The sequence below is a fragment of the Pleurodeles waltl genome, chromosome 5 (genome assembly GCF_031143425.1).
Source record: "Pleurodeles waltl isolate 20211129_DDA chromosome 5, aPleWal1.hap1.20221129, whole genome shotgun sequence".
NCBI classification, from domain to species: domain Eukaryota; kingdom Metazoa; phylum Chordata; class Amphibia; order Caudata; family Salamandridae; genus Pleurodeles; species Pleurodeles waltl.
Genome location: NC_090444.1, coordinates 1,761,233,071 through 1,761,247,109, shown reverse-complemented (window position 1 = coordinate 1,761,247,109; position 14,039 = coordinate 1,761,233,071). Strand labels below are relative to the sequence as shown.

Genomic DNA, 14,039 nt, shown 5'->3' with positions numbered 1-14,039 from the left:
GATTCGTATCCAGTCTGCTATCGTGGTCATGCAGTTGAATATATATTTAAAAAGTAAGTAGGACATGTGTTTTTAAGTTCTACATGTTCTAGTAGTGAAAAACTCCTATAAGGTCTATCTCCATGATGGGATACCATTGGATTACCTTATTACATTTAATAAGTGCTAACTTTTGATTGGGAACAGATGGGGGGTATCAAGTTTTGACTAAAATGACTACAATTACTGGTAAAGTCGGATTTTAAGTCACAATTCTGGAAATACTTTTAGAAAGCTGGTATTTTCTTGTGCTAACGATTTGGTGCCTATTGCCGGTATCCCATGACTATAAACAGCTTAGCTGTTGGACATTGTGTATTCCTCCCAGACAGTGAGACAAAGGAGGGGCTAGATGCTGGCAGGATGGGTGGTGCAGAGTTATTCCCTGCCCCACTTACATTGAAAAGGGCTGCCTCCACCAAACACACAAATGGCCCTGATACTTGTCCTTTGTAACACCAGACTACTTGGAGCCTTGGCAGGGAAAGGGATGGACTTTCTAGAACCAGATGTGGGGTTAAGCCAATATTTCACCCCTACTTCAAAGGCTGGCACTAACTGTAAATATTGGACCTCCTAAACCTCCTCTTCAGTACAGTCCTGGACCTGTGGACTACAGAAGGACGACTGCCCAGCAGCTTGAGGACTGTCTTGTTCTTCAAAAGGTCTGCCTTGCTGCTTGAGGCCTGCTTTGTTATCTAGAGGACAGTCCTGGTGCTTTGCTTCTATGTTAAGCCTGACTGTTTCAAGCTACCAGAGGGTTAAGCACAGGTTAATTTAGTGACTTTTGTACTTCACGGCAGCAAGAACTGTTCTTGTTGCTTGCGTAGGGTTTTCACCTCTCTCAACCAATAACCTGATTTCTTACACTTCTCTATCTCCATTTTTTGGAGGCCTCTGCCTGCTGTCTGGGAAGAAAGTCTGGGCCTAATCCCAGGCTTACCTGTGGGACTCCAAGGATCAGTTGATTGATCTCCTGTTCTGAGCTACAGGAACACAACAAGCTCCAGAGACCTCTCTGCAACTTATCAGCTGACCTGCTACAACTGGTCCTGCCTGGATCTGCATTAGCACCTGCCTGACCCCTGCTGGGCTCTGCTGGAGTAAGCCCCTTATCCCCTAGAGGTGCCTCTTCCAGGTCTTGGCTGGCATCAGAGTGCACTCCTCTGAAGAAAGGAGAAATAAAGACATTTTGGGGTCTTCGCAATCGCACATAAGCCTGTCCACGCTGAGACTCGGCTGCCCGTGATGACCACTAATGCAAAGCTACGGTAAGTCCAACTTTTCCCGCTACAGTGACTGCCAGAAATGACCGGCAATGTGGGATCTGCACATTGTGCTTCAGCAATAATATCTAGTGGTGACCGCCAATGTGAAGCTCCAGCAACAACCATCTGCAATGCCTGACTGGATCTTTGCACTACAGTGATAACTATCCATGATGTCAGGCCTGCACTTCACACTACAATGACAACCATCTGCAATGCATTCCCTGCTCCTCGAGTCCTCCTCCACCACGAACTGGACACTTTGCTCCGGACTTTTAGAAGGTAACTTTTTCAGTGTGACTTACCCAGTTCCCATATGCGGTCTGCACACCACCATGGTTGACCTGAACTTGGAAATTTTGTCCGGTTTAGCAAGATTAGATGACCGTGAATGGCGCTTTGTACTTTAAAGCACTATACTTACCTAAAAAATTGTAATTGAATACCTCCGGTGCTACTGATTGGATTTTTGTCGTTCTGGTATTCTTTTATGTATTAAAATTTAATCTATTTTTCTAAATTGGTTTGGGATTTTCCTTGAATTTTGTTTTCACTTTATTACTGTTTCTGTCCAATAAAAATACCTTACACATTGCCTCAACTTTTAGACTGATTGCTTGTGTTAGGGTGCACTGCTTGTGTTTGTTAAGCCTGGCTGATTTGTCAAGAATAGTAGATCACACATTTACCATCCATGAATCCCTAAAGATACTTAAAACAAGTCAGCTACCAGAGGGATAAGCACAGGTTAATTTAGTGGGTTTTGTGGTTCACCCGGCAAGGATTGTGTTTGTTGCTTCAGTAGGGTTTTCACCTTCCTCAACCAATAACCCAATTTCTTACACTGCTCTATCTCCATTTATTGTATGTTCTTTCGATGTATTCCGGGTATAAGGCTGTAAATAGAATGACTAAAAGCACATTGTTTTGCTACAATTTATTACTTTAGTTGCAATCCATCCACAGATGTACTGAATCAAATACCAAACATTATTCCACTGGGTGTGTACAAGACCGTCACAACTAGCTATAGGCCAAGTATCAGTAATGCCAGTCCTAAGGAGAAATTGAGACTAAGCACCTGATTTAGATATTGATGGACAAATAACTCTGTCACAACAGTGACAGATATCCCATTCGCAGAAATCTAAATCCCATAGGTTACAATGGGATTTAGATTTCGGTGGATGGGAAATCCATCACTGTTGTGATGGAGTAACTTGTCCGTCAATATCTAAATCAGGCCCTAAACGTTTATTGAATTCATTGTAGTACAAGCACCCTTTACCTTAGTATTCGTTTTATATTCAAGTAGATTCATGAAAGATTTGCTCACGTTCCCAAATTCACCACATAGTGAGCTTGACCTTTTCCATATTCAGCCATTATAGAATTACATAACATGGCCAAAGTGTCAATTTCTGTAAACGTCCTTTTTTTCTCTGACATGGACTCTTACTCGTGAGCCCAAGCAGCTGTCACACATGTTTATTTTACACTCGCAGAGATAGAGCAGTTTGTTAGCACAGACAGATGCTGGTAAAAATATTTAGAATAAACATATCTTTCTCAAAGGCCATCATACAACCAATACATTTAGGGTGGAGGTATTAGGGCTGGGATCTGGTAGGCAGCCACTGATCTGCCTGAGCACTGGAGGTTGTTTTGTGACGGAAGATGCTAGTGGGGGTTAATTTGAGACATTTCATGAGGACAAAGCATTTGCCAATGTACAGAGTTTCTTGTCCTTAGTTTGGAGGGTGGGGGTGTATATGATGTTCAGATAACCAGTAGGCTATCCTAAATTCTGGGTATTCTTTTTCTAAACTGCAAAACTGGGGCAGCTGGTTCTGGAATACTTGTGAGCAAGAGAAAAATGTGTATTTCGGGCAGGCAGTGATGCTACAGAAATGGGTGATTTTAGAACTCACACTGAAATTTAAGTAGACAACTACAGCATCCATTAGGCAAGCGTGACTTCAAAATTAGAGGAGTCAAAGAGATGATCACGAAGGTGAGGCACAAACTGTAAAACTGGTGGGATAAGAAATATATTCAGGGTCAAAAGCACTCTTTCTTGGGCAGAAAATCAGACACCCTATCCTGTCGCATTTGTTAAACGTATTTGACCAATTATTCCAATTTTCTGCCAGCAAATCTCAGTAGATTTAAGGTTGCAAAGATAAGATATTTGGAACACAACCATTCTAATCCCTCCACAAAACGATCTATGGAAGATCAGGATAAAACTGCTTCGTGTCAAGAATCCTACAGTACACATTAAAAGGCTCTTTCATCATAGTAGAGGGGAAACCGCTACCAATAGACTGGAATGAAAATGACTGCACAGGAAATGTAGCTGAAATGTTTGGGATAAAGGTAGAATGAATTTATTAGCTCTGGGGAATAATTATGGTAAATGCGTTTCCTGTTTTTCATGCTATAAGAACTATAGTTGCAGGGACAGGCCAACAAGTGAAATACAAGTTATTTTACAAGGAAACATGAACAATGAATAAAGTTTAAGACCAGAGAATAAACAGTCTGCCCTCACAGGATGTGTGGAAGGGGTGGCAACGCACTGTCTGTCAAACAACTTACCTAAATAATTTTTTGTGTTACAAAGCTGCGCCAGGGTTTCCAAACTTGAGTTTAGGTTTATACTATATGCCCACTTTTTTTCCAAACACTTTTAGCAGACTTGCAATAAACACTATAATACTTGGAAGAAACAACTGAAGAAATCTGCAGTGACACGGAGTTCATAGGTTTCAGTCCTAGCATTGTCATCTTGGGTGAAGTGAAAAACAAAAAAGTACATACATTAAGATTCTATGGTTTTAGACATGACTAACGTTCATCTAGTCCTCACTATGCCTAACAGCAGATAATTCTAGACTCATGTGACAACTCGCACAAATGTCCCTTTACATCATTTATAACACAAAATATCAGCCAACATTCAGTAGTCTTGTTTGAAAAAGTATATGTACTTTCTTTGCTTCCATATCAGCTAGATCCAGGTGCTGCCCATATTAGAGGGTGCATCTGTTGAGGTTGTAAACCCTCAGTCTCCTAACATTTGTTTGTAGCCTCAGACTTTATTTTGTATCCTGGTTTTGACATTGTTTTCTTATAATGCCTTCTTGCTCCTTCTGTACCACGCTTGCTGGTAAGTTGTGTGTTTTTCCACTCCGTTTGTGCTTCCAATCTGCTTTATGTATAACTTCTGGTGGAGTATTCTCACCATAGGATTTATGGGCAGGACGTTTGCATTCCTTTCTTCTACCAGCCCCTGCTTAGAAGTCAAGAGTGATAGCTTAATTTCTCCAAGAAACAAACATTAGATCAGGAGTCTCCAACCTTTTTTTATTACAAGAGCTATTTAAGTTCAATTAAAATCTTTAGGAGCTACTAACAATATTAGTATTTAAATAGCAACCACAGACAAGATTTCATCAGTAGCCACCATATTCAACATTATTAGCTAGGATCACCCCAGTCCATAAGGAATGGTTGCTGGAAGTAATGTTAAAAAAAGGCTTTGTCAATATGGAGTGCCTCTACATGGGTAAAACGTAAGTCGTTGCTGCAGTACCCCTTGCACAACAACAATAATAATAATAGTAACTCTCCCTAGTATTGGAGAAGCCTGATGTAGGTGAACTGCAAACGGATTTGTTCTTGCAAATAGTCACCAAACTAATCAGTTGTGCTGACAGGAGATGTGTGTTGTGCTAGTGAAGTGACATTGTTAAAGGAGGGGTGGTGTGAGGGTGCATGTGTGTGTCTCTGTAGCTTACATTTCTGTGGAGAACTCTCACTCCTTACTTAAAGCTAGAATTGATTTTGTGTGTGTGATTTTCCTCTCAGTGTGGAAGTCTCTCTCCAGATCCCACAGTCATTGGCAGGGGAGGAGGAGACACTGCATCTTATACCCAAAATATGAACTTAGAATAACAAGAAAACACAACTGCTTAACTTGCACTCCAAGCCTTGAAATAAAGAAGATAGTGATATTTAAAAAAAAAAAAAAAACACTGGGTCAGGCTTCTCAAACGAGTAGCTTGTGAGCTACTGGTAGCTCTCAAGCTACCTGTGAGTAGCTCTCCTGTGTGTAGACCAGCCTTCCAAATTAGAAGCTTTTGCTTGGTGGAAGTAATATATGTATACCAAAATGAAAAAGGGTATTTACATGACGAAAATATGTTTATTTCCAATATATAAAGATGGTATTTGAATGAAATCATGCAGCATTGGGTGACTTATTCACTAATATTATTTCCTTGGTATTGTTAACCTAGTGCCAGGGGCAGTGGAGCAGTGGCTGTTCCGTTTCACTAATGTAGAGATATTCTAAATTGATAAAAACCTTTTTGCATTACTGCTGGTAATCCTGCACTGAGATGCTCATGCCAGGTAATGTTGCATTAAGTGCCACTAATGTAATCAGTGTTGTGTACAACACTGTTAATATTAGTAGCTTAGGGTGATATTCTTAGAACATAAGTCGCTCTTATGCCTGAAAAGGTTGTAGACCCCTGGGTACAAGATAGAATAAGCTCACAGTATTTACTGGATAAGGGAGATCGGAATTGTAGGCTATGCGACAAAGTAACAGGCATATTTTAATGGGCATGACTGCAGAGTGTTGGCGAGGAGTATGCTTAAGTTATGAAATAGGCAAAATCTAAATATATGAATACGTGGTCAATTCAACATCAAATGAGGTCTGTGTCGGGATGGAAAAGTTGCTTGAGGGAAGTAAAACATCTGATGCACATTTAGTGAGGGGCAGTCGTAAGGTGTGAAATAACAGGTGATTGTTTTTAAAGCAGTATATTTTTCTGCACGGGATTTGAATGTTTCCTGTTGTATTTTAAACTGAGATTTCGGTATTCTTTAAACCATTAAGTAAAAATAAATATAAAATTACATCACGGCCAGTCACTTCTAAATCTACATTCCAGAAAGCAGGAAACCGTATTCTCGAGGCAGTGTGATAGAAAGATATGGCGTGCCATGAGGAAACGAAGGGCATCAGTGCTGAACTCAGACAGCCTGCTAGCAAGTCACCTTTCCTGTCCTAAAAGTCGTGTCCAGCAGAAGCGCGACGCGAACACCATGAAACGCACGATTCGTCTTGTTTAATAAAAACGCAAATTATCTAGGAGGACCGACATTCTTACAACAGTCACTGGTGAGAGTTTTACCGAAAAATATTTATCAAAACATAAAACATCACATCTGGAAAAAAAACGTGAACACAAGGTGTAGAAGAGCGCGGGTGAAGCTCTCGGCCTCAGGTAAATGTTTGCCGCCCAACACTGAGAGAAAGTAATCTCTTGCAGGGAGCACTTGAGTGTCTTTGAAGAAGCACTCCAGCGCGCCTGCTTTCTGCCCCGTCAGCGCTCACAGTGCAAACATGCCGAAAGGTGCCGTTTCTATGGCAACGGCTTCGAGGGTAACCAAGAATTAGCGGCCGAAGTCACGCAGGCTGGCTCCGCTTCCCGCCTTAGCCCGAGGCACCGCCCCCTGCAGCCGGCCGCCCTTGCACACCAGCAGCCTCTCAGCGGGGTGAATGACGGCTCACCGGGGCGGGCAGGGTGCAGCGGAAATCGGTTAGAACCGCTCACGTTATGTGGCACGTGCTTACCCCCAAATGATGTCACGTAAACGCGGAAAGCATACATAACACTTAGGGGCACACTCAGACTGTAGTGAATATTGCTTAATTTATTTATTTGAGGCCTAGAGAGTGTTTGGAACTGAAGGAACACTCAAGAACTAGTAATAGTAATGCTTGCTGCTATCCCTTATACTAAGTAGGATCATGTTGCCTACGACACTTCTGTCTATCCTTTTATATTACAAAATGGGCTTATTTCACTTCATTTACGTGGCCCAAAGGGACTTCCTTCTATTCATTTATGTGGTCCAAATAGACTTTGTATCCCTTATATTGCCCAAATGGGTCATTCTATCCACTTATAGGACATAACGGAATTTATTTCCATCACCAATGTGCTCAAGGTGACTTCCTTCATTCCACTTATAAGGCCTAAAAGTCTTCTTTCTTTCCACTATGTGGCCACAAAGGGGCTACCTTCTGTACATTTAGAGATGGACTGTTGAAACGACTGTACTATCATTAAAACGTTCCTCAATCTCCAGGAAAGCTTTACGTGGCTGATGAACAGACCGATATAGCCAGGAGGGGTTCCACAGCGGTATGCGTACAGCGCCTTGAGACCCTAACGGGTGAGTAGTGCGCTATACAAGTACGAAGTTTACAATATACTGTGGAAACGTAATGTGCTGATGTGTCTTCAGCTCTTCTGCTGGAATCAGTCTATTGTGGTTTATGAGGAAAATCCTGCTTATTTAAACCTGCAACACCATATGTACTGGTTAACATAAACTAGGAACTTGCATTCTAAATGTGGTGTTCTGGCCTCTGAGATAGGTCGTACATTTATTTATGTGTAGTATTTTGTGGCAAATTAGTAATAGTTTGAAGACAATTGGGGAAATCTGAAGGCATATTAAGAAAGATATTTTGATGGTTTATTTTTTGTTGCCAGTTAAAGTAGCAGTACCAACAAATCAAAGATAGCCTTTTGAGGCAATTTCTATGTTGCACTAGCTCCTTACATTACTGACAGGAAGCTCTTCAGGACAAACCTAATAAGCGGGCGGGGGGCTTGGAGGGAATGATTGCTTTAAGGTAACAAACATTTAATTTAGTTGCAGTACCCAGAAAGTATCTCTCCTCTGAAAAAGCTGCATCACAGCCCAAAACTGATTTATACAGTAAGAAAATTAGTTAACATCACCTTCAGTGATTGCTCCTTCTGTGCGGAACAGATGTTAAGGCAGGAGTGGTGCAAACAGAGTGACTAACAGGCCAACAACATTTCTCGCAGCAACATAATTAATGCTTTTTCCCGAAATCCCCAGAAAATATCATGTAGACAGGAAGATGACAAGATCCGGATAAAGGAAGGAATGGGGGATATAATGCTTTCTGGAAGACCTTTGGACCTGAAGTTGAGCATGCAGAATCCTGCCTGCAAGATTGGCAGACTTCATGAGTTACGAAGCAGGCATGGATCAAAGGAAAATGTTTGAAACAAGCCTCTAGGACACCGCCAAGGAGCAGAGAGTGAAATCCAAATATAGCGGTGTGCAAAGGCATTGTAGCAAAACAAACGATAAGCAGAAAAGCAAGACAATTTTGCAAAATGGCCAGAACATCTGAAGAAAGCACAAGCCAAATCAAGCTTTAAGTTCTACAAAAGGCGAAAAAACAGCTTCACTGTGCCTAGGGTGAGTTAGACCATAAGTTATTATGCTATTTTCTGTGTTACTCTTTTGAACTACCACTACAACCTTAGACATGCATACCTGAAGTTTTAGCATCAACTTGGGGCATAAACTGGTGGGTAACTTCGGGGAGGGGCACTTGGGATGGAATATCCCCAAACTAAATACATTCTTGGCTTGGTAGGAGGGGCTTGGAGCCCTGCTATCTCTGTGGGGCTGCTATCTCTGTGTGGTTGCTCCTGTCAGGACCCAGGAATGAAAGACAAAACAGTGACCTCTGATGTAAATGGGAGAGAGTGGGAGAGCTAGATACCCCTCTAGTGGCTGATTTTCAAAATGTGAACCAAGATAACCAATAACCCACACCAGCTTCCCTGCTTGTCCAAATTGTGTCATCATAGGCACATATTTCATTTCATTTCACAGAGCCTCTTTTTTCTTTATTAGTTCATGATGTGCACTGTAAAAGCGCTTTTTATACTTCATTTAACAGACTGTAAGGTTGTGCCGTCTGTAATAAGAATCTAAGCCACGTGTTGGGCTTGTGTGACTATTGACTTGCCTCTTAGTTCTCTAATGGCATTGTCGTTTGGGGAGAGGGGTGAGCCATGAATGTTTCTAAAAACTATCACTGTTAATGGAAGTCTGGCTACGCAGTGTTATAATCTGATGTACTAAGGTGAAACTCTTCAGCATGTTGACTGAGGCTTAGTACATGGGGCCATCAGACACTTGATAAAGTGATTTGTAAAAGGCAAGGACTGGAAGCATGGTTCCCTATCCACATGCACTAATTTGATAACTCTACCATCAAAGGCTTCTTGTAGGAGAGACAAAGAATAATTTGTGCAGTAAAAATACATATAAAAATAATAAGTGATCCTGCAGCAGGGCCTCCAGGCTGTTGTGCTGAACGTGTCTATAGTCATGAGTTCTCAGGGAGAACTACTGAGGCCAGGTGAAGTGGGGGTGGGCACAGTTTCAGGTGGATGTTTATGGTGTGGGTCTGTGGGGCCTGAGTTGGGCCAGCTATGTCTGTGTTTTTTTCCTTCTCAGCATTCTCATTTCGCTAAGAGATTTTAACTTGTTCACTTTTTGGATCATGCGTTTAAATATATATAGTGACTGGTTTAGCAAAACAATCAGTAAATCTGTAACCCACAAAAGTAATCCATCAATGGGTGCACATTTAGTAATTTTTGGAATACACAAACATTGGCAGTAGAAAGGTTGGCAAGCTGCACCAGTCTCAAGTTTCCAGGTGTACTCAAACACCCAAAAGGTGATGGGATGAAGGCTCGCTAATAGTCAAGTGACAACTGCTCGGGTAGCATTCCAACCCATCGTATGTTGCCCAGTGTGCCACTCTAGACATAAGCACACCTAATGCAAATCAGTGCTGGCCCTGTTCCTCATGGAAAGAGTCCACCTCGAACCAGGGTCATCTCACCCCTCCACACTGTAGGACACTGCTTTTTTTAGTTGGGAAATTTGAGATTCATACCACTCGAATCTCACTGACTAAGCTACACCCCTGAGCATAAGCCCCTAAATCACACCGATTGGTAGCCCTTCCGTTTCCGTGAGATGTGAATCCCATCTCTGTAGCCTAATCAATTCAGTCCTATGTTACTCAACTAGTGCACGTTAAAAAGACACCTTCTGCACAATGACCCGAAAACAAACACACATTTCAGAACACTATTGAACATAGAAAATACAAAACATCTCAAGTTGTAAAACCAAGACAGACTTGTTGTGGGCTGGCCAAGGAACTTTAGGGTGTGAAGCTCTTAGAAGAGGTCACCTGGCCACGTCCTCCTCAAGAGGCTGAACTCATCACTGTCAATCTTCTGCCTCCCGTCTTCTCTCAGGTTTCTTCACAATCCCAGCATCCTTATCACACTCGGGTCTCAGCACTATACCATTCGTTCTTAATTTCTCTATTTTGCAAACAGTTGTATCCTCTTGTTTCGTTTGTTGAACAGGGTGTTGCAATGTGATGACGCTTTCATTCACAGCCTTGCGCCTCATGCTCTGCGCTAAATAAATCATACGGATTCCAGAGCCTTGAAGACATATGCATTACATGTGACCACTCTGTTCTACAACAAAATTTAATTAAGATAACACCGTGTACAAAAAAATAGGCCTGGACTCAAAAAACTCCACTGCGCTACGCCAAGTTCCACAAGTGGTAGAATGCGTTAGGTCGCGATGTTTGCACTGATTTTTAGCGCCAGCTGTTTGTCCTGCCCTGTAAAATCAGCATGAACAGCACCCCGCACAGCGTAAAAAGGTGCTTCTTTATTTTCGAGTAGATTTTCTACTCGAGTGGCAGCTTCTTTAACGTGAACTGATGGTTTCTCAATGCAAGTGGTAGCGACCATTTGCAACCACCCGCGTTGAGAAATCTCGCCTGGCGGTGGTCTGTAGTAAGATTTTCCTCGATCGCGATCATCAGCTATAGTTGGCGAGGAATGCATTTCTGCTCTGCTAAGTTTTTTGCAACTCACCGCTCTAAACGGCGCGCAGAATTGAAAAACTCTGCCAACTCCACAAGTGGAGCAGAGTTCACCGCCCACCCCTACAAAAACGGTGGGTTCAGACCTGGTGTGGACGTTCACTGAATCACCCAGACTATCCAACTCAAAAACATTTTATCCAATGAGGGTTCGTAGCTTTGTAGCTCTGAAACTCGTACCTCTGGAAGAGGCATTTCTCGGAAACCAAAAACGTTAACCTGGCCGCGTGAAGGACCGCGATTGTGTTGTATATTCTGCTGCTGTTAATGCTCCTCTCTGTTCAAACCTGCTGATGTACTAGTGCTTTATTTCGCTTCTTGGAAAGCGCTCTGACGCTGCTTGGTCGGCGCTATATAAGAAGTACAATCAAGTTAATGAGGGCACGGTCCTTAAGCGACCAGGAGCCCTCTGTAAGCCGGCCGCAGTGCCCGGGCTCCCCCGACGCGGACAGGGAGCTCTGGGCCCGCAGAGAGCGGGGCGGTGCCCGGGCTCCCCCGGCTGTCGGGAGACGGCCCGTTTACGTCTCCTGTCCCAGCACAGGAAGAGGATGCACTCTCGGAGCCATGTGCGCCCTGAGATAAGAACACGGATTTCAGTACTCGAGCCTTATCAGCCCTTCCTGCCTCTGCGCTGGGCAGACCTGGCCTCGGCGGGCAGTCAGTGACCGGTGCCTCCTCCGAGCACCCCGGGAGCTCCCAGGACCCTTCTTCCGAGTGCACACCTCGATACATCCACCGCGCTCCAGACCCTGGTTCTAGATGTGTTTTTGCCACCAGGTGACGTGTGGTATGTTCTCTCCGAACAGCACGAACTGTTTTTGTGTGTTATTCACACACTGTGATATGCAGACGGGAGTAACTGCCCTCCTTCGACGTTTCAAGATATGCCCCGGGCCACCAATATATATAACGGGATCATACGTGCCAACATTTCACAAGCGGAAAGAGGGAGATTAAAAAAAATAATAATCAGGAGGCTGTATTTCCCCCACTGATTTCTAGAAGCACAGAGAGCAAAAATTAAGCCATTTTTTGGGTACAAAAATCGAGGCTCCCGTCTGACTCGGGTCTACTGAAATGTCTTGAATGGGATGCACCCGGAGAAAATTTAGAACCGGATTAAGCGTGAAGTCTGCAGCAACTAAAGTACTTGACCCTGGGCGAAAAAAAAACCCAGAAGCATTTTTTCCCCGAAAATAAAGGCAGTACAATGTTTCTAGCAGCACAAAATGCTAAGATTTAGTATATGGAAATGTTTTTTTCATATTTCGCCTACAGAGAGCTTCGTCGAATGCCTATTAAGTACAATGCCAATGTTAAAAGTGTCGGCACATTATCATTGGTTGGCTTTCTTGTCGATTGTATTTGCTTGCGTCTTATTCCATAGCTTCTCTTCCTCCACTCGAGTTTCTCCCTCCCTGGGAGCACTGCTTCCGTACCACCCTTTTCATGCGATGGCTTACATTCGGGGAACTATTTTTTTCTTCTCCTTTTCCTTGCTCTCTCCCTTCTTCCCCCCTCCTCCCTGCACTCTTCCCGCTGCTCTCTCCTGCCCAGCTCATACGCTGCTCCCCCCACCACTCGGTGAAGCTACACTTTTTCACTCCTACCGCCTCTGTTACCCCATCCCTCTATTCATCTTTCGCCTAGGATGAGCAACAAAAATTCCCTTGCACCTCCACACTCCCTGTTTTACTACTACTATTTTTTTTTCGGAGGTTCAAGCATCAGCATTTTGAGGCCAGGCATCTCCTTTCAGCAGCTTTTCATTTTTTCTTTTATTGTACTTTAGCGGTCCAAGATCACCATATCCCATCTTGATACGGTATATTAAAAAAAAAAGTTTAAAATGGCAGCAGTAGCACATATGCACATTCCTGGCAAGCCATGAGTGAGTATACGTCATCACGCGCGGGTCAGTGGTACATTATGAGACATACATGCACTCGTGCACATATACATCTTCATTCTGGTGCTTTGTTGCAGATACTGTTCAGCAACACAATAACCATTAATTTTCTTTTAGCTGATCCTTGAAAGCATTGGCAAAAAAGGTCAAGCCAAAAGGTGAGACCTGTTGATTTTGTCCAATGCTTGACATAAGCTAACCATTCAAAAACTCAACATTTGTATATTTTTTTACCAACCAAAAGGACAACACGCATTTGTAACTGTCAGCAAGGTGCTAATAGATATCCTTTCGTATAGAGGCTGCCCCAAACTATGCAATAACGTTAAAGAATGCACTGTCTAGGTGTGTTAAATTAGCCTTGCCTGATTAGGAGTGGAGTCCAAAATTATATGAAATATACAAGTGGTGTTCTGCAAGTGGATGGTCAGGGTGTCTGGTGCGCATGACCCAGAGAAGCATGGAGCATACATGTAGACACATTACATTTGTCAAACCTTGGTACAATTAGAAGACTAATATACTTATGACTGTGCCTTGCCTTCAAAACTCTGCTAGTTGACCGCCCACCTGATTAATCTATAAACCAGTCTGCTTACAAAGAGGTTTGGGGAAGCCCCAAATTGGCTATCAGTCACTTCTAGAGTCCTTAAAGCTAACCACCATTAGCCATGGGTCCTACTGGGAACACAGCTAGACTCTGCTGTGCAAGAGCAATTGCGAGATGTTTGAAGTCAACTTTTAAAGGTTTTGATGCTTTCCAACTCATCACGCCTGTCAACATAAATAGCCCAATGGCCCATGTAGATGGATTTGAGCTTTCTGGTCACCAAAATGACATCCACTACTTAATCAGGCAAGAACAAAGATTTTTGCTGGTACCGCTTAAATTCCACATGTGCAGCCATAGGGATTAAGGACACTGGGATTGAGGTCCTGGCAATGTTGCTCAGGCAGCAGGTCTAGTCTGCAA

The 14,039-nt window shown here is 43.0% G+C and overlaps 1 protein-coding gene across 1 annotated transcript in view; it reads right to left on the bottom strand.

Moving 5' to 3' along the window:
- PINX1 (PIN2 (TERF1) interacting telomerase inhibitor 1) overlaps positions 1-14,039 on the bottom strand; it is a 456,732-nt gene that overhangs the window by 27,669 nt on the left and 415,024 nt on the right. The window lies entirely within an intron of this gene.